This window comes from Neopsephotus bourkii, unplaced genomic scaffold (assembly GCF_033783945.1).
Source record: "Neopsephotus bourkii isolate Nb327-2 ecotype Australia unplaced genomic scaffold, CSIRO-AGI_Nbou_v1 NB_1383, whole genome shotgun sequence".
Taxonomy (NCBI): Eukaryota; Metazoa; Chordata; class Aves; order Psittaciformes; family Psittacidae; genus Neopsephotus; species Neopsephotus bourkii.
Window position 1 is genome coordinate 597897 of NW_026901862.1, and position 26652 is coordinate 624548.

The window sequence follows — 26652 nt, forward strand, 5'->3', positions numbered from 1 at the left end:
ATGATCAGGGGACTGGAGCACCTCCCATATGAAGATTGGCAGAGAAAGTTGGGGCTGTTCAGCCTGGAGAAGAGAAGATTGCGTGGAGACCACATAGCAGCCTTCCAATATCTGAAGGGGGCATATAGGGATGCTGGGGATGGACTCTTCATTAGGGACATTAGTGGTAGGACAAGGGGTAATGGGTTAAAACTGAAACAGGGGAAGTTTAGATTGGATATAAGGAGGAAATTTTTTCCTGTTAGGGTGGTGAGGCACTGGAATAGTTTGCCCAGGGAGGTTGTGAATGCTCCATTCCTGGCTGTGTTGAAGGCCAGGTTGGACAAGACCTTGGGTGATATGGTTTAGAGAGAGGTGTCCCTGCCCATGGCAGGGGGGTTGGAACCTGACAATCTTAAGGTCCTTTCCAACCCTAACTATTCTATGATTTTATGATTCTATGATATACTCAACAGTAAAACTAGCTTTTTGAGTGTCTCTCTTTCATGGAGATAATTTTTTAAGGATCCTTCAAAATTAGTTTGCCCTGTTATTTCCTTGATAATTCTTTCCTAGTATATTATCTTTCCTATATTGCAATACATGATATTCCATGAAAGATGACTGCCAGAAAACATGGTGATTCATCTGCTGAGATAGGAAATGGTCATTGATTTATGAATCAGTTTAAAGTTTAAAGTATGGGTAGGGGACTAGTGACAAAGTGTGTTAGAAAAGTCATTTAAAGAAAAACAGTTTAGCTCATAGATACAAATCTCACTGAGAGAAATGGCTCAAGATTATCAAAGAGATACAAGGGGACATAGCAACCCATCTTGTTCAAATCCTAGTTATCTGTGCATTGCTACAGGAAACAAAAAAAGAGAAATCTTAATGTTAGTATAAACAAACAAAACAGTCCTCTGGCACCACTTAGATTTAATAAAAAAAAGGAATATTAGTAAAAAGCCTGATCAGGAAAGATGTCAAGAAAAACAGTGCATATAGAGCACTCCAGGAGATGAGAGAGGAAGCACAGTGAGATTTTCTGACTGAAATACAAAAGAAGGGAACTGAGGGATGTTATGGGGAAAGTCTACCCTAGATCCTTGCACTAACAGGTAGATTATGCTTTTCTTTGAACACAAGATAAATATCAGAATGTGGGATTGGTAATAACGGTAAACTTTCATTACTTTATTGCCTGTTGGAGAAACATTACACCAGATTTGTTTTTTGTTTTGCTTTGTTTTTCAAAGAGACACTTCCAAAGTTCTTGTAAAATGCAGAAGTAGTAAAATACCAAGGGTTGGTAATGAAGATCAGTTATTTTAGATCTGACTCTAATTTGATTTTGACTAAGTCCCAGTGACTGGTTAAAAACTGGAAACTGGGGAAGGCAATTTATGTGAAAGTGATCATGAAATGACAGCATTCGTGCTACTAAAGAAAAACAGCAGCAGAAAAATAGCAATGGATTTAAAAATACCCCACAAAATAAAAAAGACCTCAGAGTCAGGTTCTGTAGATCACTCTGGACAAGAGAGAGTTATGAGAAAAGGGAGTTTAGGACAGTTGGCAGTCTTCTAAAAGAGATGTTTAAGAAGTCTTCTGAATACATGGGCTATGAAACATAAAGGTGCATATCAAACCATCTCTTCAAGAAGAATTCATGATGAATATTACTGAAACTGCAGATTAGGCATTCTTTCTCAGTAGCTCTACCATTGCCTGTTATGACATGAATCTTTCTTCTCGACTGGTGTGACTACTCTTATGTTCTCATGATGACAGCAGTTTACTTACCTCAAAGCAAGTGAAGAATGATGTAGGCAGTAACCTAGCTGCTTATTCCAAGTATATGATCTAGATATTCTAACATTTTAAAAGGACAATGGACAGAACAGAACGATTAAAATCAACTCTCCTGTTTGTTTGTTTGCTTGTTTTTTCACATTGTCGGGAGTCCATGAATTCTATGATATTGCAAATATATATTTTTTTTTAGATGCACCCTGAATTTACCATGCAGGTCAGAAAAAAATTACTGTAATGACCATAAAGTCTCTCTAGCATTAGGACTGGTTTTAACTCTTTATTCCTTTCTTAAAAAGAAAAAAATTCCAAAACTGAATAAAACCAACCATCTGCTAAGAAAAGACTTAAAATAGTTTTATTTATCATTGTAAACTTTTTAGTGTTAATTTCAGTGCTTCATTTTTTTTCAAAATAATTTTTCTTTTATTTTAATTACAGCCAAACATTTCTATGCTGCCTTTGTTTCTTCCTATAGTCAATATGAATAAGTGAACCATACCCTCTTCATGCTAGTATAATCATTTGGATAAAGCTTTGTATTTCTCTTATAATACCCTATCTGGTTCTCTCTTTTTTCTTTATCCTTTCTCACCACTTTAGCCCTTTGTTTTTTTCCATTATTTCTTATTGTGCAGCTATGCTCTGAATTGTATCTTTGTACTACTTTGTGTGAACTGCTCAAAGTAGTTCAAGATTACTTAAAGCCATCCTCACACCTTGACAGCATGAACATAGTTCTGATTGTTCTGGAAGCTCTCTTGAGATTAGTTTTGTTGTAGAAATAGAGTAATTTACAAAATTAATACTGCTTCCTTTCTCATAGAGTGGCTCTGTTGGCCTACTGCTCTATAATTCAGTATGATCTTGTAGCTTCCCCTTTCAAGAAGTACATTTCAACAGCTCAATACACTGGCTGGCTAGTCAAAGCTTAATAGCCTAATTTCTGAGACTAAAAAATTGCAGAGTATCCAGAGATAGAAAATTATCCACAGAGCTCCTGAAGACAAAATCTATCAGTGCATTGTTGTACCCAAACCATTCAATTTCGTAGATGTTGCACCTGTTAGAAAATCACAGTGGCTTTTACTATGGGAATGGAATTTTCATGATTTAATGCCAAATAGCAAGACGGGTGCTGAAATTAAGTGTTTAAAGACTTAGTCATTTTTATAGCATAGTTGAGTTTGACTGTGGTTGTTATACAACATTTTGATTTAATGAAACTTCATCAATATTCCTTGAATGAAAATGAAAAGACTCCACTATTTCTTTAACCTTTTTCTATAATCATTTTCATTAAACTTGCTCACTAGCAATTTTCTGTATGGACAGGTCAGAAAATAAAACATTACTTAATAGAACATTAATAGTAAGAAGAAAATAACATTCACAGAGTACTGAAGAAGAGTGTGAGATGTTATCACTTGCAGACACAGCATGCAACCCTTGGACTCTCCTATTGACCATGAGGGCAGCTATGAAAGGTATTATTACTGGGTTTTTCATATCAGCACTTCAAAACAATAATGTTAATTGTCTGATGTGTGTTACAATACGTTGATGCACACCTTGAGAAATTCTGATAACATATACTTATTAAAGATTTATTTAACTGTTTGTTTTGCTCAGGCTTTAAAAAAGATGTGAAGTGATCTCCTCACCCTGTATTGTAATAGCTTTTACACCAGTAGTTATCCACGAGGTTTTGTGGCTGTCACAAGAAAGTATGCTTCTCGAGGGGGTGAAAAATAAAGTTGCGCAAAGAGCAAATAATGTTTATTTTAACATGTGAGTAAAATTATGTCAGTAGGGAAAAGAACAAACTAGACACTGTACAAGTGAAGCAGGGTCATGATCACCAGCTAGCTCTACAATCATTCCTAGTGAGAATCCCTGAGCGAGCAACCATTTCTATTACCTGAATATAAGCCCAGCATTCGTTTTGCTGAAATAAAGAAATACAAAATGACGTATAATCATTTGTAAATAAGTAAAATCAGTTTTGCTGTGTGGCTGAGTAACGTTGGGCTTGGTAGATTTGCAACAATAGCAATAGGAAAGAGGTTTGTGTTAAATGACAATGAAGAAGTATCTTAGGTAAATGTTTTATGATAGTCAGCTAGAACCAAACTAGTGTTTGCTGGCATGACAAGACTTCCCAAACCTAAAGCTCAGCAAAAGGATGAAATTATGAAGAGGAAGATGATGAAGAAACGACCACCAGGGGTCCAAAAGACCATTACCACATTATTGTGCAAATGCGGGAAGAATTTTCTAGAAGTATGATGTCATGTATAAATAGATTTATGAATATGCATGTAATGTAATGTAATGAATATGCATGTTGAGTGACTATAATCACAGCCTGTTTGGTGCCTGGGCAAGACACGCTAGGAAGAGCAATCCCCCATGTCTCCCAGCGCTGCAATAAAGAATACCTGCTTGTCAACTGAAACTTTGTTGGCAAGCTCTTAGCGAGTTCTACGAATTGGTACCTAGGCTTTTTGGCTGAAAAACCTTTACCCAATAATCCTAATCCAACATTCTGTTAAATTGTGCATCCTGAATGCTAGTCACTGAATTATGTTCAAATACTCTTTTGTATTTTTAAGGTTTTAATTTTAATACTCAGAAGCAGATTTACATGTATTTCCTTGTTAGCTATGCATACATTAAATCTGAACATGCTTTTTTTAAAATTTTACTGGAATTTTTTTCTGCGTGTGAAAATTTACTCGGAATGCATCAAGAGCTTCTGCTAAACATATATATATATAAAATGCACACACTTTGTTTTAATAACAAGTATATATGGTATAACTGTATTTAGTATTTTTCCCCCTAGAAATTTTGGGGTATGATTTTAAAACAGATTAGTTCTTTTGAAAACCATTTAAATAAATGAAATAAATGAAAAACATTTAAAATTGGCTGCCATTTTGATATATGGATAGAGTAGAAGATGAACTGTTATGGCAATGAGGAAATTTAATATTAATATAAAATACTGTTTACATTTTTTTCCTCCTGTGGGTCAGGGTGGGGAAAGGCATCTCAGAGAAAAGCTTAACATTAGGCACTGTCAAAACAGGTCTAAGGTTACTGTGAACAGATTATCAGTGTTACAAGTATTACAAGTGACAAGTTTTATAGTATGCTTTTCTAAAAGCACTTTGGCCTGAGATGTAATTGATTAGAGACGGTTTACCTCTGATAAGTTAAAGCAGTGCAAACTGCAGTCTGTGCTGCTTTTAGCACTCGAGCTACCTAGTTAATCACATCTTTTCTCCTAAAGGCTTATCTTGCAAATAGGATGCAAGGGAGAGAGCAGCAGTTCTACTATATTATGCACAAAAAGTGAGCACTTCTACTTGCCAATGGCAGTGCTGTGTGCCTCCTAACAGTAGGCTGAGTTTGAAGGAAAATGTGCTCTGAGACATGTATGGTACTTAATTAAATTAATAACTTGACCAAGATCAGCCTTCTGGAAAACTGCTAAAGCAAATAAAAACCAGCCTTATTTCCAGCCTTACACTTTTCTTCTTCCATTTGCTTTAGCAAACTCCTGTAATGAATTAAATCTTGATCCATCACTGACTCCATACAGGTGTAGCTTTTGATCCAACTGCTCACAATCACAGCTCACATGTATGTTAGAGGTTACTCTTGAAGTGTGACAAAGTGGAGGAGAAGATGGTTTCTGCTATTTAACTGGTAGGTGGTGGCTTTTCATGCCTACACTCTTGGGGGTTAATCTTTACTTTTGAATCTTAAAAAAGAGTGAGGCTGAGAGCTGAAGCCCACTGCAAAGCAATGCTCCCATTTCCTGCAGTTCCTTTCAAGGGAATGACATTGTACAAAACAATGAATCAAATATCAGTTACGTTGAAGCCAGACATTATTCTATTTAGATGAGTTAAAAATCAACACTTGAGAAAACTGGTCTAGCTGCAAATGGCAATAAAAATTGAACTCTTCAAAGCATTCAAAACTAACTGCAGTTAAGCAAGCTGATGAACTGATGACCCAGCACTGAAATGTCAGGGATCAGCAACTGGGAAAAGCCATTCTATTTGATGGAGTTCACTCTTGAAGTGTGTGAAGGGTGGAAGGATCTCATTCTAGCCCAGATGTGTGCACAGGCAAGTGTTGCTCCACCTCAGAGATTTTGAGCAATTCTTTTCATACTAGAGTTTGAGTGCTGAAATCTATTACAACACAATTGTCCTCACTGTTCTGACTCCTTTACTGTTCTTCTGCTAGGGAGCTGAGGTACCTGCACAAAGCATTGTATTACTCATTAGGACAGCTCTTTTGAATAGATTTACTTAAACAAAACCAACTGAAAACTTTCAAATACTCATGGCATTTCCATTTCAGGATCATATAATGAATATTAAAGCTAGAGAGTTTAAATTACCTATATATTTTCCCTAAAGTCTCTGTAATTGAAAGAGGCATCAGACATTAATTTCTTATAATTTACTGTTGGCATTGTAGCTACCTGTCTATACTTAAAATTCTCTCAAAACAAAATATTCACACAAAGTTTTGAAAAAAGTTATGAAATTCCCAAAGCTTTATGCAGAGATCCATAAAGATAGACAAGAGAAAGCATTTTTCATTAATATAGCAAGATTTTGTATTAAAAAAAAAGAAAGAAAAAGAAAAGCTAAACTGTTCTGTTAAAATTTTTAATGTATTTAAATGAGGCAAAAAGTAGATTCTGAAAAGAACACATCATAAAAATGAAAAAATGGGAAAGATACAATTAACATAACTGAAATGCATAGGGTGCACACTGTAATGTACTTGTTTTTTCCTTCTGATCTGCTGATACTCCTGTTATAAGGTGCATTCAAGTAAATTTATTTAAGATTTCAAGCCCTATGTTGCACCTTCTGATTAAAAAATACCACTTTTAAATATTAATGATGTCTAAAAGTTATGGCAAATTTATCATTAGACATTAACCAGATACTTGTAACAATAATAATAGTATAGTGACCTTCTTTAAAATCATTTGCTCACAGATCACAGATGTAATATTGGATGTCTAGATCTTGTCCTTATTAGTTTTGTGCGCATTTATGATTCAGTTGAACATTCTGTCTAAATGAGTACAGGTCACAGAATAACTTAGATTAACTAACACTTCCAAATAATTTCTGAGGTAAATCTAGTTGCACATTTTGGGGAAAGTTATTTATCAGCTTGAATGTACTTACAGTTTACAAACGGTAGAATGACTGAAAATAAAATCCAGGCAATTTTTGTATATTTCAGATTTTACTTTTTATTTCAAGTATTGATGAAGTCATTCAACTAGATGCTATAAATTACTTCTTTTTTTTCTTAAATGTCAGTGAATCAACTAACTTTTTATGTGTTTGAGGAAGGATGAAGCAAGGTAATCAGGCAGGCATATAAGGCATATACATGCAGAGTGTCTGCAATGATGAATGAAAAGTGCTGCATATAAGGACAAAGCCCATAGGAATGCAGTGGAAATATCTTAACTAATGACCAAGCATGCTGTATGTGGGGTTTGGGTTTTGCTTTTGTTTTGTTTTATTTTATTTCTTGTGGATTAGCCTCTGCAGGAGAGCAATACCTGGTTCAGGATAACAGTTCACCTTGCTCAACACTCACTTCAGTATGACACAAGTGGAAAAAAAGGGTGATTTGACTAAAATTGCCTGATGCATAGATTCAGTTACAGAAATATTCCAAGTGGTAATGGTTATTAAAAGGTCAAAGAAATTTTCTTCTTTAAGCAACAAAACCTCTAATTCTAATTTGTTTAAAACAAAACAAAACCAACCAACCAACCTGATTTCTTCTGAAATGTCTTCTTTATGGTTAAACCCTGTTCTTTACTGTGGAACTAGAATATTGAATCTTTTTTATGATTTTGTTACAGCTGCAAGGTACTTACAGTACTAATTAAAAGTATTAAGGGAAAGTATGTCTCAAAAAACATGCAAAAGCACTAGGATAAGGGGAAGGAAGGAGGAATCATAGAATTGTAGAGTGGTTTAGGTTGGAAGGGAACTCAAAAGATCAGTCCTCCTGCCACAGGCAGGGACACTTTCTAGTAGACTAGTTTGCTCAAAACCCCATCCAGCCTGGGCAGGGATGGGACAACACACCTTTGATGGAGTCCACTTCTGTCAACCTGTTCCAGTGCCTCACCACCCTCAAAGTAAAGAGTTTTTTCTGTATATCTAATCTAAATCTACCCTCTTTCAGTTTAAAACTATTTAAAGTCATGTCTTATCCCTACATGCCCTTGTAAAAGTCCTTCTCCAGCTTTCTTGTAGGCAGCTTTTAAGTACTGAAAGATGTTCCTGGAACCTTCTCTTCTGCAGGCTGAACAAGCCCAGATCTCTCAGGCGTTCCTCGTAGGACAGGTAATTCAGCCTTCTGATCATCTTTGTGAACTCCTCTGGACTTGCTCCAATATCTTTATGTCCTCCTTATTTTGGGGTCCCCAGAGCTGAACACAGTACTTTGGATGAAGTCTCATAGTTTTTACACCGTTCAGTTGAAAATAGGTAAGAATGAATAGTGCCACATTTTAGAAAGGGTATTATTTATAATCTTATATTATCCTTTTCTATAACTAATAGATTCTAATAGCTACAAGTTGCCAAAACACTGTAAGTAGGGACACCCTTCAGCTGCACGAGATCATATGAAATCAAATGGATGCACTGGCATCCACTTCAGAATTGGAGATGCAGAATTAGTTACTCTGACGTCCTCTCTCTGTGTGCATGTGTATTGGCACCTGATTTTATTACCATAAAAGAAGGAATGACTCATTTATTGGTGTTTGGTCTTGTTACCTGTTTCTTGCTATGTATTCTATTGATCATATTCTGTCTAGTACTCCACCCTTGATCTTTTATTGTAACTTTAATTCCAAACCACTCTTTTTAAGCTCAGGGCTACACAAAAAGGTAACAAAATATAATTACTGCTTTATTGTTTACATAAATAATGGATTTCTATTGAAGATCTTGCAGAAATTTTGAGAAAAGCTCTTCCTCCTTTTGTACATGCAAAACCAAATGATACCGCAACTTTTTTATACTACTGAAGTAAGTGCGACCATATTTTCAAAGAGCCATTTGCACATCTAGAGAACAGACTTAGGTGGACTGCTGTGGGAAAATTTCGTATTTACAACATGTTAAAAAGATTACCATTACCAAAGGAAATAACGGTGTTCCAGATTACAAGTGCTTTGTCATGTATTTCTGTGACATTAACTAAGTAGCACTAGGAACTGATGTAAGAAGGAAATCAAATAATTGGTTCTATAATGGAACAGCTTTTCATAGACAGAAAAGCATATATTTTTAAGAGAAAATGAGCATGACTTTGATCAAGACCACATTAGATATCTACAATGGTATGGGACAAACTTGTTCCAAGGATGCAGAAAATATTTGTTCTGCCAAAAAAAGATTAAAGCAACTTTCAAAAATACATCCATGTAAAAATTTCTGTTTGCTCTTTACATCCTGGTACATAAGTTTATCAACCAAGAAACTGAGATCACGTCTTATTCTGACAATTTATTATCACTGCTGAAGAACAAGTGTTTCTGTTGATTTTGAAAACTGGGTATAAGGGGATAATAATGCTTATGAGACTAGAAAAGATCGTCAGGAAAAAAAAAAGCCTCTTATACTACTTCACTATTTGAGCATCTTTACACTGAAAAACTCATTTGCACATGACTCCTAGAACCATATATTTCTAGTGTAAACAGCATGCAATAAAGCTACTGTTCTTTTCTATAGTAAGCATTCACCATTTCCTAAAATAGTGTGTGAATTTTGACTCTCATTTTGACTCTCATTATTTTTCTCTGTCTTAGTAGTTGGTGCAGTGCTGTGTTTTTTACTTTAATCTGAGAACGATGCTGAAAACACATTGGTGTTTTTAGTTGTTCCTCAGTAGCACTTACTCTGATCAAGGACTTTTCAGTCTCGTGCTCTGCCAGTGAGGAGGGACACAAGAAACTGGGAGGAAGCAGAGACAGGACACCTGACCCAAACTAGCCAAAGGAGTATTCCATACCACAGCACTTCATACCCAGTGTATAAACTGGGAGGAGTTACTTGGAAGGCCCAGATTGCTGTTTGGTATCGGTTGCTGTGGTGAACAATTGTATTGTGCATCACTTGTTTATTTTTTTTTTTCCTTCACCTTTCAGTTTTATATTCTCTCCCCTTGTTATTTCCCTTATCATTAGTATTATTGGTGGTTGTAGTAATACATAAAGCATAACAGTAGCACCTCTGTGTGCAGTAAGGTCATTGAGCAGATCCCCTTGGAAACTGTGCTAAGACACATGGAAAAGAAGGAGTAGATTGGTGGCAGTCAACATGGCTTCACCGAGGGCTAATGATGTGTGACAAATTTGGGGTTACACCATTGGTGGATAAAGGAAGAGAGACTGACATCATTTAGCTGGACTTGTGCAAAGAATTTGAGGCTGTCCTGCATGACATCTTTACCTCTAAACTGGAGAGGAGTGGATTTGAGAGAGGGACCACATGTTGCATAAGGAATTGACTGGATGGTTGCACTCAACAGTTGAGTTCAAAGGCTCAGTGTCCAAATGGAGATGACTGATGAGTGGTGTTCCCCAGGGCTTGGTATTGTGACCAGCACTGTGTAACATCTTTGTCAGCCACATGGACAGTGGGATTGAATGCATCCTCAGCAAGTTTGCCAGCAACACCAAGCTGTGTGATGGTCAACATGCTGGACAGAAGGAATATCATCTAGAGGAACCTTGACCGGCTTGAGAGGTGAGCCAGTGCACGAAGTTCAACAAGGCCAAGTACAAGGTCCTGCAGCTGGTCTGGGGTAATCCCAAGCACTACAGGGTGGGCAGAGAATGGATTGAAAACAGCCCTGAGGAGAAAGACGTGGGGCTGTTGGTCAAGATGAAGCTCAACTTGCACCCAAAGTGTGTGTCGCAGCCCAGAAAGCCAACAGTATCCAGGGCTGCATCAAAAGCATCATGGCCAGCAGGTCGAGGGAGTCCACTCATGTGAGACCCCACCTGCAGTACTGCGTTCAGCTCTAGGGTCCCCAAAATAAGAATGACATAGACCTCTTGGAACGAGTGCAGAAGAGGGTCAAGAAGATGATCAGAGGAATGTATCACCTTTCCTGTGAAGACAGGCTGAGAGAGCTGGACTTGTTCCACCTGAAGAAGAGAAAGATCCCGGGGCACCTTATAGCAACTTTCCACTACCTGTAGGTGCCTACGAGAAATCTGAGACTTTTATAGGGGCATGTAGTGATAGGACAAGGAGGAATAGTTTTAAACCTAAAGAGGGGAGATTTAGATTAAACGTTAGTAAGACATTTTTTCCTGTGATAGTGGTAAGACACTGGCACAAATTGCCCATAAACTTTGTGGCTGCCCTATCCCTGGAAGTGTTCAACAACAGGTTAGATGAGGCTTTGGAACAACCTGGTCTAGTGGAAGGTGTCCCTGTCCATGGCTTTAAGCTCTAAGGTCCCTTCTAATGCAAACCATTCTATGATACGATTCTATAACGCTCTTAAGAATATTTTTCATGTTTTTATTTCAGACATGTCAGTAGAAGCATTTTAAGAACTATTCAAGTAAACTAAAGTATCCATACACTATCTAAAGTAAAATCAGTATTTTAGGAAAAATTATTTTTAAAATGTGCTGTGTAATCAGAAGTGGTCATTAAAGCAAAATTTGTATAATATTTTCATAGCATTCTTACTCAGTGTTTACTCATAAAAAGAATTGTTTTTCATAAAGGGGTTTTCTGTTATCAGGAAAAGTAACAGAAATTTTTACAAAATTCAGGTTATGTGTTATATGGATTAGCATGGTGATTTACGTAATAAAAATGGAACAATAAATATATTGGTTCTCATGTATATTGAGAAAGCAACCCCTCTACACATGTATAATGTCTTGTGAGCATTAAAACATGAATGATTTAATTCAATTAAAAAATTAAGCAATTTGACATAGCAAACGATCCTGTTGTTATTGCACTTCCAATGCATGTATTAAAAGTAAACAAATTACAAAAAAAATTAATGGAAATTTTTAAAATTTCTTCTAAAAATCCTCCTAATTCCTTTAAAGAATTTCCCTGTGTTGTTGAATCCAGTTTGAATAATTCAGGTGGAAACTCCGCATGTATTAAAAAAATGATTCCAGTTCCCACTCTGATACAGACAATGTAGATAAAAAAAAGCCTGCAAATAATAATGACTTTCAGTTTTAAAAAGTGAGTTACTTAAAATTTTCCAAACCCTGTTTTTTTAAAGTCATATAAATAACATAAAATTTTTAATGAACCTACTTGGCTCCATTAGCTGCACAGGAAAATGTGTTTTTATCTGTTTATTTCAGGAGTGCTGTTTCATCAAACAGTGAAAATTATGTGAGGTAGACTGAAAACAAGCACCAACCATTTTTCTAGAGAAAGTAAGCAATAAGAACAAGATAAACTTTTAATAGCTTCCAGGTATTAAGATGCAGATTTCAAAGCAATTGACATGAACAATTGTGTCAGTTTTTTAGAAGCTCTTGGATCCCATTTAAGAAAAAATGAACTAGTTTAATTCTTAAGTAAAAAAAAAGCCAGATTTTCAAAGCCCCAACTATGGCAAAAGCACTGGGAGATGTGGTGACCTGAACCCTACTGTACCTTAGCTATGTAATATAGATGATGAAACAAGAAGCCTGATAATGTAAAACTGTTTCTGAAATATAACATGAAAATTTTCTTTTCCAAGTGACTAATTTTCATAAAGATTCACTGGTTGCCATATCTGGTTCAGGGAAGTAGAGTGCCAGTTTGTCTAACAGGGAATCAAACCTGCATGTGAAGTTTTGGCACTGAGAGAAGAGGTGGTATCTGTGGGAGTGCTGATGCCATGTGTACGTGACCACACCATGCATAATCCCACACATGTATTTAAAGACCAGTGAGTGGAGGTGGATACCTGTGAAGGCCTCCAGAGGAAGATCCTGTCTGCAAACTTCAGTGGCAGAAATGAAGTAGACGGTATCTCTTTTCTGAGACCTTTGTGGCATCTTACCTAATTCCATCAACAGTATATGACATACTCATGCATCTCTGACTATATACCTAAAATTTAGGCATGGAAACATCTTTGATTCAAGTTTCAACCTTTACTCACTGAGAAGGCAAAGTCGCTGTATCTATGACCCTCTCTTTAATGCACTGTAAAAAACCCCACTAAAACTGAAAATGTATGAAAGAAGCATTTCCTCAAAAATGAATAACAAGTTGTGTCCCCATTCATATGTGTATATAGAGCTACAAAAGCCAAATAATATTTTTTTTTGTCACAACATTGTAGACATTTATGTACATATTTAGGCCTGTCACAATGGATGTCTTCTGTTAGTTTTATTCATTTGATTTGGGTACATTTGTAGCTTTGTGTGCCTTGTGTTACGAAGAGCTGAATGAGGAGAGAAAGGAATTTATCTTTTCCAGTACAAACCTAACAGGTCTGCCTGTGATGAATTACTCTGGAAGTATACAAGAATATGATAAAAAGACATAACCTTAAAAGTGTCATTATATGAATTAAAACTGAATTCTGACTTTCAAGATCCCTTGCTCAGACATGAAGATAGAAGTAAATCCTCAGCTTTTCATAACAGACTTATCTTCTGGTTAAGTTAGTGTCAAAGAAGCTCAATAAATTTTGATGCTCTAATTAGCACCCCCACAACCTGTTAACATTTTTGCTTGCAGTCAAGTGACATTCAGAGAAGTGTGAAATGCTCCTGCCTTTGAAAATAATAAGGAAATCAGTTCTTCTGAAATGGAGAGGTCCACCTTAAAACCCTCTAAATACATCAATGGCAGCTAGAACTGTTTGTCAATAAGCCACATTGGATATCTACTGTTGAATTAATTCAATAAATAATATTCTCTAAAACTGTAACTTTCCTATATACTTACTTATACAAACTGTTATCTACATTAATGTTTGCAGCCATCAAAATTATGTCAATCTACATGCTCTTCAGTTGCAATCACATTCAGTTATAAATTAATCTAATTTAATTTCCTATGGGTCCGTATCTCTTATTCAATTTACCTTTACATAAAATTATGATAATCTTTTCTGCTATCTGTACCTGTATCTAAAAGACTTTGTCACAGAGAATTTTTGAAGACAAGATGGCATATGTTTTAATAATGTGTTCTACAAATAGAATAAAGAAATATTAAGAGCAAACTTATGAATTTTCAGTCCTGATTTCCCTTTTACCCTGTTTACTGGTTTTGAGGGATGCTCAGTGGACACCTTGTTCTTGATTGAAATTAGACAACAGGTTCAGAAGTTGCCAGAGGGATATACAGTCATACACAAAGATTGTGTGATTACATGCACTGTTTTCATCAGAAACAAATGAAAAAAGATACACAAACTATTCTTTTCAGTATTGTTCAAGGTGATGTGAGAATAACTGGGAATGAGATGATCTATTCTCAAGAGGGTAAGTTAGATTTCTAAAAGAGGAAACACAAACACATGAAAATTCTTCAGGTTTGTTCAGAGGAGGAAAATTTTTGGAGGTCAGACCAAGAAAGTTATATAGATAACAGCAGAATCAGAACCTCTCCATGTTTTTTCTTGCTCCAGTCTGCGATGGTTGCCAAACCCTACTTCCACCACTGCATCGTAGGCTTCCTGGCTTATCTAAGCCCCTGACAATGGGACCCTGTTAAAATTACTCTTGCTCAATGCTGTTTTCCAAAGAAATTAGTAATGAGGGAGCATGTCCTTCTATCACCTTCTGACCTCCTCTCATTTCTCCATGTAGCAACCACCTGTTAAGTGACTTCATTTGGGCTGCTAACCAGTAAGATCAAAAATACCTAAGCTGGCCAATCATTAAGTTGAATATTTTAAGTTGTATCACTGCCTACACTCCACTGACTATATCTGCATTGACTATAACAGAGACTGAAATGCCTGCTACATAAGTTGAGCTACACATATGGAAAAATTGTATACATTTGAATGCATGCCACCATTAGGGCTTGATTTTGTTCCCTAAACTCAGGGTAGAACACAGAAAAAATGTCTAGTGACATCTGAGTTCACCTACGCTGAAACATATCCATTAAGTTGGTATATTTGGTGCCTTTCCCTCTGAAAAAGCAACTGGAGTCTCAGAATAATACCATATGATATGGCACTTCTGTTTAACAATACAGTTTCACCCTTCAAATCACGTGAACCTCTGCCACTGTGCAAGTGCAGAAGTAAATCTGGATACCTTACACAGAACAGAAGCATAGCTCTTGACTCTGACCCAGGTGTTGCCTCAGAGCTCTCACTGCACCTCTTCTAATTGTTACTTTACAGAGAGTAAGCTGTGATTTTTAACAGTGACAAAGTGTGTTGTGGGCATCCATTAATTTAGGATGAAGGTACTGAAGACCTGTCTGAAACACCTTACCCTTCTCCCTGCAATGCCTGATTCGGCTTCATATCTGCACAAGGGTCCTAATTAGCTACCAGGAAGCAGTTAACTTTGTGGATGAGATTCTTTTATGTGTATTTAATTTCACATAAGAAAGTAAAAGTTAACTTCAGCAAAGACTTGAACTAAAATTTTCTGCTACCCAGCTGATCAGCCTTCCTCTTCTACTATCTCAGTGAGGCTTTTTTTTGTTTTGTTTCCATATAGTAAATGACTGTCTGGTTTTAGGTATTTAAGTCCAGTTGCGAGTCTGGATTAGATCCATCTTTCCAAATATATACAGTGCAAGCATTTACATACGAATAAGTTATTCAAGGATATCTTCATAGTCAATTATAAATAAATGACTGAGTGACAGTGTGAATAATTTTATTCTAGAACAATTTTTTCAGATAAGCCTGATGAAGTGCCTTCCTCTCTCATTTACTTGACTATGTCAGTTGCAACAACCTAAAGTAGGTGAGATATACCTTACTGTTTGGAAATCCTAGGAGGAAGGCAGTTCTTTTCAAATTTATGAGTGGTAGGACTTAATTGCCTAGCCTGTATCTTCAGCAGTTTCCTGAACCAGAAGGCTTGACTTAGACAATTCAAAGTACCTAAAATTAAGTGTGCAAAATGGAATCCATAATTTCTTTTGTAAGGAAACCTTAACCTGAGATCACCTTTTTTCCCTTTTAAGTGCTTGTTTTAGAGGATCAGTTATGAAACTTACCAGGTATCAAAGACTCTAGATTTTCTGTATATTTCATTTTCAAAAAAATGTGTAGTGTTACGATCATAGTGCAAATGGAACAATTTGTCATGTAGTGTAGCTCTGATTGTATTTAGTGGTGACACAGCTCTCCAACTCTTCAAGGTTGATTGAATGTACATTGACATAAAAAAATGTCAAAGTTCAGATTCAGAAAGCCAGTTATTCATGACTTTGTAACTGAAACCGCCAGTGGTGAAAGAATGAGAGAAAATTCTGAAAAAATACAGTGGTCTTCAGGAAAACTAAGTGATTATTTTCAAATTAAGGCTGATGGGAAAGGGGAGGCAGTTGTTTTCCTTAGAACATTTTTAAGGTGTATGCTGTATTACCTCACTGTCTTTAATACTTTGCACTTTAGTGTAATTTTCAGCAGAGAGCTTAAAATACCTTTTTACCTTGAAGCATGGTCCTTCTAACTCAGATGTAATCACATTTGCAGGCAGTAGGGGAAGCTAACACAGCTGCTGCTCATGTTGAGCACATTCTGGACAAAACCAGGGTTTTGAGTATGTTTCTTGTTTCCAGTCTCAATGTTTGAAAGAATTTTTGTCTTATTACTACTATTTTAATGTAATGGTTTTTAAATTCTGATGATACAATTTTATTAAATCTCAGCTACTAAAGAATGCTAACACCAATTAATTTGGCATCTAACCAGGATTGTGAATTAAATCATTTTGACACTGATTTTAGCCAGCCATAAGGGTTTATACGGAGGAGAGGGTTTTTTTTCACACTTTTAAGAAAAAGTCAAAAAAAGAGGAAAAGAGGAGTCAGTACAACTTTAAATAGACACTTTCATCTGTTAAATAGTCAGAAATTTATTAACCAACAGTTACAGTAGGAATGCAGAATTCTGTGACTGCAATTAAACAAAGCTGGTAGAAAAGCAATGTCACCATGAACAACAGAAGAAAAAACAACAATGGAAGGACAGCAGAAGGAAACCAAGATGACATCTTTGAGTACCTCCTCCACTCTGTAGACCATAGACAGGGCAATAAATCAACATATCATTGTCGTCTAGGTGGCAGAAGACATCCCAAGATGAGTGAGTGAATGAAGTAAGCAATACTGACAGAGGTGACACAAAGGGAATATATAGGTTTTGGGATGAAAGTGACTTGGCTAAAGGCTTTCAGAGGCACAAGGGGTGCACAAGCATAGAAATAAACTGTAAAGCTCTGCCACACCCCAGATATCTTGTTAATGTGGTAATTGAGCAGATACTCTGTTGTATGCACATACTTTTTTCCATAGTTTCTACCAAAGACTGGGAGTGAGTGCACCCTCCAGCCTACACCCCAGGCCTCTGCTTATCAGAGGCAGGAAGGAAAAGCCTATTTAATTTACTTACTGTAATAGCAGCAGCAGAAGAGCACTTACTGATATAGAATGAAGACAAGAAAACAGGATTAGTTTTGAGATCTGATATCTTTCGGCTCCCCAGGCATGGCTTGAATTCTAAGAGCCACGACAGGTAATGAAATACCAGAACTTAAAATTACATTATCCTGATTTATCAGATAATTTCCTCTCAACACTTTGCTCTGCTTAAGGACCCCAGAAGCCAGATATTATCCCTATATACACCAACAAAAAGCTTGGGATCACAGCTTTGAAGGTCTGCATATCAGTTTCTAACTCAGGTAGTATCAGACTTAAAACATACTAGTTCCTCACACTTATAGCACATTGGTCATTTTTTTCCTTGCTACTATACCATAAGCAGAAAACTTGCTTCTGAATTCTGCCATAAGTTATAGCTTTTGAGTGCAAGGCTATACCATGTACCACAAAAAAGGGACAGATAAGAATGGGAGTCCAAAACAACCTAACTGCAAGATAACCTCGCACCTCTCATTAATGTCTCTGTTTCTGTGAAACACGAAATACTCATACAGTCTCTGAATTTCTTTATGAGGGAACCCATTTCTCCCAACTAGCAAAAATCCTAGAGACTGTTCCTGCTGTACACATCCTGCAGATGTCCAGAGATTTATAGTAAAAACACTTCCACAAATGACAGCAGATCATGCTGGAGGCTGAATAAGCAAGTAACTGTTATAAATTCACATCAGCAGTGACTTCATAATGGAAGACCTTGAAAGAGGATTTTTAACTACCAGAAAAATGACAACTGCATACATAAAAATAGTTAGAAACCTGGAGGAAAAAAAAATGCAAATTTACTATTGCCTTTGGCTAGGGCATGTGTATTAAAATAACAGGAACACTGCCTTCTTTATATTTGATATAAATACTTTGTTTCAAAGTATTTAATACCTTGATCACTTCAATGACTTTATTCAACTCTAGCAGAAAAAAAGGCAAAGTGTGCTGAAGAAGGCAGTAGGTATGTATACTTTGCCAATTAAAAAAAAAAAAGAATCCTAATGGAAATTTGAGATTTTCCATTAGGAAAGAAAGGCTGCCTGATTAAAAAAAATCCTCTGCTAGACATATAATGTCCTCAGGACACTTTAGAGGACAATTATAGGGTCATAGAATGGTTTGGGTTGGAAGGGAACTTAAAGATTATCTAATTCCAACTGCCCTGTCACGGGCAGGGACAACTTCCTTTAGACCATGTTGCTCAATAGTAGAAGTTGATGGGAAATGCACAACATATTGAAAAAATCTGTAAATGAATATTAAGAAGATTATTATTTTCATTTCACTTTTCAGTGTAGGTGTTAACTTTTATGAATCAATAAAGTATGTTCCTCATTTATATGAATTATATAAAGACTTCAGTGTTTGAAGGCATAGTTCAAGGAGAAGAGGATAAAGACTGAGCTAGGGGTTATGTGAAAGAACTTGATCCATTCAAGGTCAGAGCACCTAAAGGTGTTGAGAGAACTGGCAATGTCCTTACAAGGCCACTCTCTAAGATCTTTTAAGGTTTGTGAAGACCAGGGGAGAACCACTGTGACTGAACAAAGGCAGTCGTGAGCTTCCCAAAAGCACAGAATAATGCTCCAGAAAGGTACAGGACTGAAAGTCCCAGTTTGTTTTCTCATAATATCATAGAGAAAATCCCTTTGGAAGCGTTCTGTCATTATTTGATGGAGAAGAAGTTGACTGAGAACAGGCAGCATGGATTTACCAATGCTTGACTAACCTGATTGCCATGGACAGTGGGAGAGCAAAATGCATAAAAAATAAACCAGACCATTACATGGGAGAATTACTCATGGTTTCAATTTCTGATTATATAAAATTCCATTCTCATGGTTCTAGAAGTGCCATTAAATCCTACTGATCTGTGTAGCTTTAGCTGTGCAGTTCCAGCAAAGGAGATTAAACTCTGTGTTGCACTGTATTGGTTCTGCAGTGGGTACCATGGCAATGCAAATTCACTTAAGCTGCTCTCCATAAAACACATACTCCATAGGAACCATGAAATATCGATGTGACATTTATTAGGGGAAAAAATATTTTTAAAGCTTCTGAGCTGGCACAGATGTGTAACTCTCCATCTTGTTGTATTGTAAAATATCCCTTTTTAATACCTTATTATTCCCAAGGCTCATAGATTATAAGTGAAATTTTACACAGCCTTGCCAATATTAGTCACAAACATAACTCTCATTAATATTTTTTCTCCAGTTAATTATGTCCTGAAATAGTATGAAATTGTAAAACTCAAGACAAGGTCAATCTAATTTCTTAGTGCTGTACAATATATTAATTTCTCATAAGGAGTTCTGGGTTTAAAATCTCAGAGTTTGATCAGCTAATTATGTCATTAATTTACATGCAACAGTCCCTCTTCAAGGCCCGCCTAATGTTAGCTTCTTTTTCCACTGATGCTTCATGTAATACATTTAATCCTACTGAAGCTCTGGTTAAAATCAATGTCAAATTTTAGAAACACGTGACAGCCCGAATGACACATTTTGCAGACTTTGTTGAATTCAGTTCCTTCCTGTGAGCTCACTTTAAATACTTCCTTTTCCAACCATGCCCACAGATGCAGATACACAGATACTATAGCTTATTTACAGTGTTAAGTATCACTGAAAGCACTCAGCTGTAGTTTTTTTTTTTGCTTGCCTACTCAGAGGATTTAAGAAATTCCTTTATTCATGTTGTCCTCATAAAAGAAGTTTTTGAGACAAAATATTAATAAAATCCTTAATCATTACCACAGTATTAGAATGTGAAGTTTAATTTGGGATATCATGTTAAGGTAACGGTGGAAACTTTCACCCTGACAGCTACCACTGCACCTCATTTCATTAAATATGGGAGGATGAGAAGGAAAAGGAAAGAAAACAGGTTAAGTATTTGTAATTAAAAGAGGTAAGCAAAGTTTAGGTTTTTTTGTTGTTGTTGTTGTTGTTTTTCTGAGTGTGGGTTATTAACTGAACCCATTATTCACTTTATCCATAGCAGAAAAAAGTGCTTCTTTTACCTGGTAGTTTTCATTTCATATTGGCCTTATTTTTCTTGGGATGAAGACAAAACCAGGTTAGAGAATCTGAACCTATTGTTGAACTTCCCTCTAAAAGAAAGCTGGATGATCTTAAATAAAATGCTATGAAGAATAGTATCAGAGACAGAAAATAGAAATGGTTTTCTTTCATTTGAACCTTACTGATAGATATTACTGACACAGCACAAGGTCTTAGCAGCCAATCTGAGACTTAAAAATTTCTTCCGGTGTCAATCTATTTAAGTTATTGCTTTTTGTTTGCTCTTCTAGTCATACATTCCCAGCAGTAATAGAAGAAATAGAACTGATTTGGCAGTCTGAGCCAGGCTATTAGGGAGGAATCAAAAAGAAAAAGAATAGGAAAGGAAAAGAATAAGCTAGGAGGAAAATGATGCATCAGGGAGGGGAAAACAGCAGAGCACTGAGCATCATATCCTAAATAAAACTTAAGGCTTAGCCAAAGCTATTTTCCACCCTCTAAAAAACACATTCTATAATAAGACCTAGAAGAGCAAGTAGAGAGCTAATTCTCTTTTGAGAAGTCTTTTAATGATTAAGTATTCAGTTTAGTTACTATTTGGAGAACAAATATCAAATCCCAAAACTCACTAGAAAAAGTGAGTTTTAACCCTGATTTTGGGACAGTTCACATATCTGCCATCTCACATGGAGGGTGGTGGTGCCCCCTCCTGAAGCAGCCCGAATGTCAGCACTGGAGATGAAAAGGTCTGGAAGATCACAGTTTAGAGGAGCTACGAGGGAACTCGAAGCTCCTGATTTCTTCCTAGCCAATCAGGCAGGCAGCCAAATGGAGATAAAAGAACCACTTTTCTGTCAGTCTCTTGGACAGGTTGTTTGAAGAGAAGAGTGAATGAAGAAATCTATGTAAGCTGTGATGCATATGTTTTATGTGAGTGCTGTTGGACTGTGATCAGAATTAAACTCTGGTTTTGATTTTGGAGGTAACAAAAAAAAAAAAAAGTAGACATCTAATCGTTGATTTCAACAGGGATGATGAAGCTGCCTAATATTAAAATTCCTCACTAAACCTGGAGCCCAAGATACTGCAGCACATATGCAGCAGTGTTCCAGATATTGGGCTTCTAACACATTGCCTTGTTCTTCAAGAGATTTACAAAAAATAGGCAAAGTCAGCTTTTTATAGCTAAACATATTTACAGTTTATCATTATTATCAATTAATAATAATTATTATTTTTTAAAAACTTCCAGTAGGATAGAAACACATAATGTTCAAAAATTCTAATTTTTCAGTAGAATGTAGAGGAATAATTACTGAAATAAAAGACACTGAAATTACACTGGGAACTCAGACATTCCTAAAAATATTCTCCATGTAACTAGTTGTTTAGAAATTATCAGAAGCACTATCATGTGCTGCTGCACATGAGCAGTGGATAACTGTGACAAGATAGTTCTGAAGGAATGAAGCATTCTTTCTGTGAGAAAGATTCAGCACAACCTGTGCCCAAAAGCCAACTGACAGAATTGCTCCTAAAATGACCAAAGAGGAAGGATGATTCTGATTGCTGAGAACTCTGGAACTTTAATCCTAAATACCTCATAAAATAGGATAAAGTCCAGGTGATAAGATTGACCCCTATACCCTTAAACAATTTATCTTTGAAAGTTTATCTTTGCACTTATCTTTACACTACCTTAGTGCATATAAATGAGAAGCCTGTATATCCTATATTCCTTCTACAGTAAAGAGAAATATATTATATCCAAAAAGGCAATTCAGATCTTTGGAAAGATTACACCCTCTGGAGATAATTTATTACTGCACTGGCTGCAGGAGAAACCTGGAGAAATGGTGCTCTTGACATAGGTGGCTCAATTTCCTTAGCTGGAAAGAGCACGTGCTTGTGCATGCGGGTCCGTAACCTCTCTATGAGCCTGAGCTGCCTGAAACAAAGCCACCCGTATTTTGGTATTTCCCATCGTAACCCTGTATAAGAAGTTACTCCACATGTAACTAACCTGCTTTCCTAGTATGTTTCAGTTGTAATGTGTTGTAATGACCAACCTTAATTAACTGTTTATCAGGTCTTTTTGACCCATAGGTTAAAGAGCGATGAGGAGATATCTGAGGAGGAGTCAGTGTCTGGAGCAGCAGTCAACTCACATCTGAGAAGTTCAGTACTTGTGGTAGAGGAGCAGTGCAGCCAACTCAGCTGTATCTGAAATAGCTGCCAACCTCTAAAGGTCTATGGAGAGCCTTTCTCTTTGCAGGTGAGTGTGATTTTTTTCATACCAATCACCAATATTTATGAAAATGTTTCCAATTTTTATATGATTCCATATATTTGATGGTTTTAAATAATGGGAGTCTGGGCAGGATGCAATCTCTGTCTTCTTTTCATGGAGCTAAGCTTGAGGTGCAGTCACTAGAAAACAGTAAAGGTATGAACCAGTTCTACGCTTGATCAGAGAGTAATCTGTATTTTTTAAGTATGCTTTTGTTCTGCACTGGGGAAGGAAGTGAGTTTAGGGAGAGACAATGCAGAATAGGTTCTCGATCTCAATAAGAAAGGCTCAATAACAAACAGCTTAATAAATTATCTGTTTTAGTAAGATAGACTAAAAGAAGAACAAAGAGAGCAAGTAAATCTTCTGTCCTTTCAGATGCTGGGCACCCTGCATTCATCCAGTGTCAGATGGACCCCAGATTGATTTTCCCACAGATGTCTCCTGTGGCAGAAGTTCCCTTTTTCTGATCCTTCAAGCTATTATTATAGTTTTTCCTATAGGAAAACAACTCTGTTCATAAAGTATGCACGAGAACTTCTTGCTGCACTTCTAGATAAATGGAAGGCCACAGAGATGGTATAATTGCAGCTGTTGAGTGGGAGCTGTCTGCAGCCTCCTTCGCTGCCATGAGTTGGCTGTTTTCACTGTGTCCGAGGGATTTGTGCAGCACAGCACAGCCTGAAGGTTGTGATGCACACGTAGCACAGTGCAACACAGCACAGACCTGATCCTACTCAGGTTAACTGTCATGTGGCTCACTCACACTTTGATGTACAGTGTTCTCTTGGTAAGGATCATCACTCCATTTTACCCCTTGATCCACATACAGTTCACCTTTCTCAAAGATATTCTAAATTACAGATTATGTTAGAAAACTGTTCAGCTAAGAGAAAGTTTATTGACAGGTTGGGCTGTTATCTCTGTCACAACATCCACATACATGCAGCACAGCTCAGCACAGGGCACTCCACCAGGTTCCCGTACAGTGGCTACTCAGGCTAATATATGGGCTTCTCAAGCTCTAAGAAAAGCTAATAGAGCAGACTTAACCTGCTCAAAATCAAGGCTCCCAATATAGCTTCTAACTTTATTTAGATAGAGCCATCAACTCCTAAGAATTTTATAAAAAAGAATTTCATGGTAAAGTAATTGTGATCAGAGAAATCCCATCTCACATAACTTCTGCGATCATGGAAGGACTGGAAAGCACAAGAACAAATGTGAGTCACAACAAGGTAGGGCAAACAACATGGTGTTAATGATCCATAACCACTACATATCATCAAAATATAACATTTATTCTACTGAGTTAATGACAGGGGGAAATCTGTGGAATGTAAATCTTCAATTATATGGATAATCCGTCTGATCTCTTCAGTCTTTCAGAAGGAGCGCACAAAATCCTGGGTAGCTGTGGCAACCTTGAAACCACCTAGGTTGTGCTTTGAGGAGTGGAAGCCTAAATGTCTTGAGCACTTCCAGCAGAAGGAAGTATCAGCAGGTAGCAAAGTGAGTGAAAAGTAAAATCCACAGTGTCATTAATGTATATAGTAGAAGATGTAAAAAAATTGATTTGGAAAATAAAATATGGAATTTGTTGTCACAAATAATTCAAAGTCTAAAAGCTTTAGAATGGATGCTATGAAAGGCCAGTATATGTTTTCAGTCTCTACAGTCAGTTTACTTTCTACTTTGCAATTTACTTCCCATTCTTGGAAGTGCTGTGCCTAATGAGTGCAACCAGCTTGTTGGAGCTTACAGAAAGAATCTCTTTCCAGTCATGAGGGATTTTCTCTGATCTACACAATCATTGAGGAATAACAGAGGAAAGCCCCATAAAGACACTGATCTCATCACCCATGGATGCATCCTGTCTTGTCCTATGGACTTGTTCTCATGGTCAGTATAAGTAACTAGCCCCTAACTCTTCTGGCACTTTTCTGGATCTGGAACCTCCACCTAATGGTCACTGCAGCCAAAGCTGTCACACTCCAAGCTGTGACGTAACCTGTAGACCACAAAATGGATGGAGTTGTCTCACCACCATAGTTCAGTCTGACCTGAAAACTCTGGTGTACCAGAAGTGGCCATATCAGGCAGGGCACCACATTTTGCCATGTGTTGTCACCAATGCTGTACCAAGTCTGGCAGCCTCAGTCTCTAGCAGTGAATCTGGACTGCTTCTACACCAGCTGCCACATTAATTACCTGGTTTCTCTGCACATTCTCCTCACTAATGCTCCCTTAGACATAATTTAACCAAGGAGCCAAGCATGAGCTTGCTTTTCTCCCTGTAAGATTTCCCACTCACCAGCAACTGCTCATGCTGTCTCAGTTCTTGGCTGCTGTCCCTCACTGTGAATATGGGGTTCACCATATGGACTTTCCTTCCATACTGCGTTCCCTACAGGTATCAATAGCCTGACATTAAATTACTTCTTTTTAAAGCTAGGCACCAGAGCCAAGATGGTTGTTTTGGTGAGACAAGATAATAATTTGCCAATGCATACTCTCTAATGCTGTTGCCTTTACACTTGCTTGAGTACTTATTCTGTAAATAGTTTATGGTACTACCACTTGTTTCACTCTCAAAATCTGAGTTAAATCACAGTCTGTGGAGAATGAATTACTTACTTGTTGAAGAAATCTGTTTCAACAGAAATGAACTGATGTTTCCTCAGCATTGAATCATTATTGTTTAATGTTTAAAGCTCTGTTTCAGGCAACACAACCACTTATCCATATGAAAGCAATTTCAGGTGTGATCCAACTTCCACTGAAGCTGACAAGATGCTTTATTTTTCTTACAAAGTAGAAAACATGGGATTTTGGAGCAACTTACAGCTTTTTCCATAAAGAGAAAAAGGTCCCAAACATCGTCCCTGCCATTTAAAATGTTGGCAGATACAATGTCTCTGTTATGAGTCTATCCTGCACTTTAATTTGCACTAAATATCTATCCAGTTTTATTAGACAGTTGAAATCATTCAGAAAACCTCAGAACCAGCATACAGACTTTAGTTTTGAAAAAGGAAAAAGGAAGGGTTTTTCCCAAAGAAAATTGTATAAATTGAATTACAGTAATTAAAAACATCAGAAATAGATGTCTTCAAACTACAGTACGATTTTCTGGTTATTAGTTTATTTTGTATAGAAATTGTCAAATTACTTATAACCAGATGGTACCAAATGGCAATACAAATGCAAGCTAGCAGAACCCCCCTGAAAACTTATTCTGTAACCAGAACTAGGGACATTCATCTATGCACAAAAAACTGTAGGACTAAGACCACTGCTTTGAAAATAAAATTTTTCTTTATTGACAGAATTAATAAATTGTGCCCATTTAAAACTCAAACTGTTGTGGGTTTTTTGTTGTTTTTTTTTTTTTTTCTTGTTCAAACAGTCATTCCCTCTAGGAATCTCTCCACTGCTTTGTTTTCCCAGAAATTTGCAACATCAGTTCTCCAGAGAATATCTGAAGGAGACAGAGAGATGCTTTAATGGCCAGGTGATTTGAACACATTTTTCACAACTTGTAAAGGTCTGTTTGTAGCATTAAAGATACCAGTCTACCTCATATTTCAACATCTCCTGTTGTGCCTGGGGGGTGTGGTGGTCTGTGCATCTGAATAACACTAAGAAAAAAGATGCATTTAAGTGAGGCAGGTGGTTGATGATGATGCATATCTATTATAGTAAACTGAGCAGTGGTTGGCCTGCTCTCAGTCCTGAGGACTGGCCCTTCCAGTATGTTCTACACTCTTAATCTCCAGAGCAGTATGGTAACAATCATGCTGCACATTGGGAGATTTGCGATCTC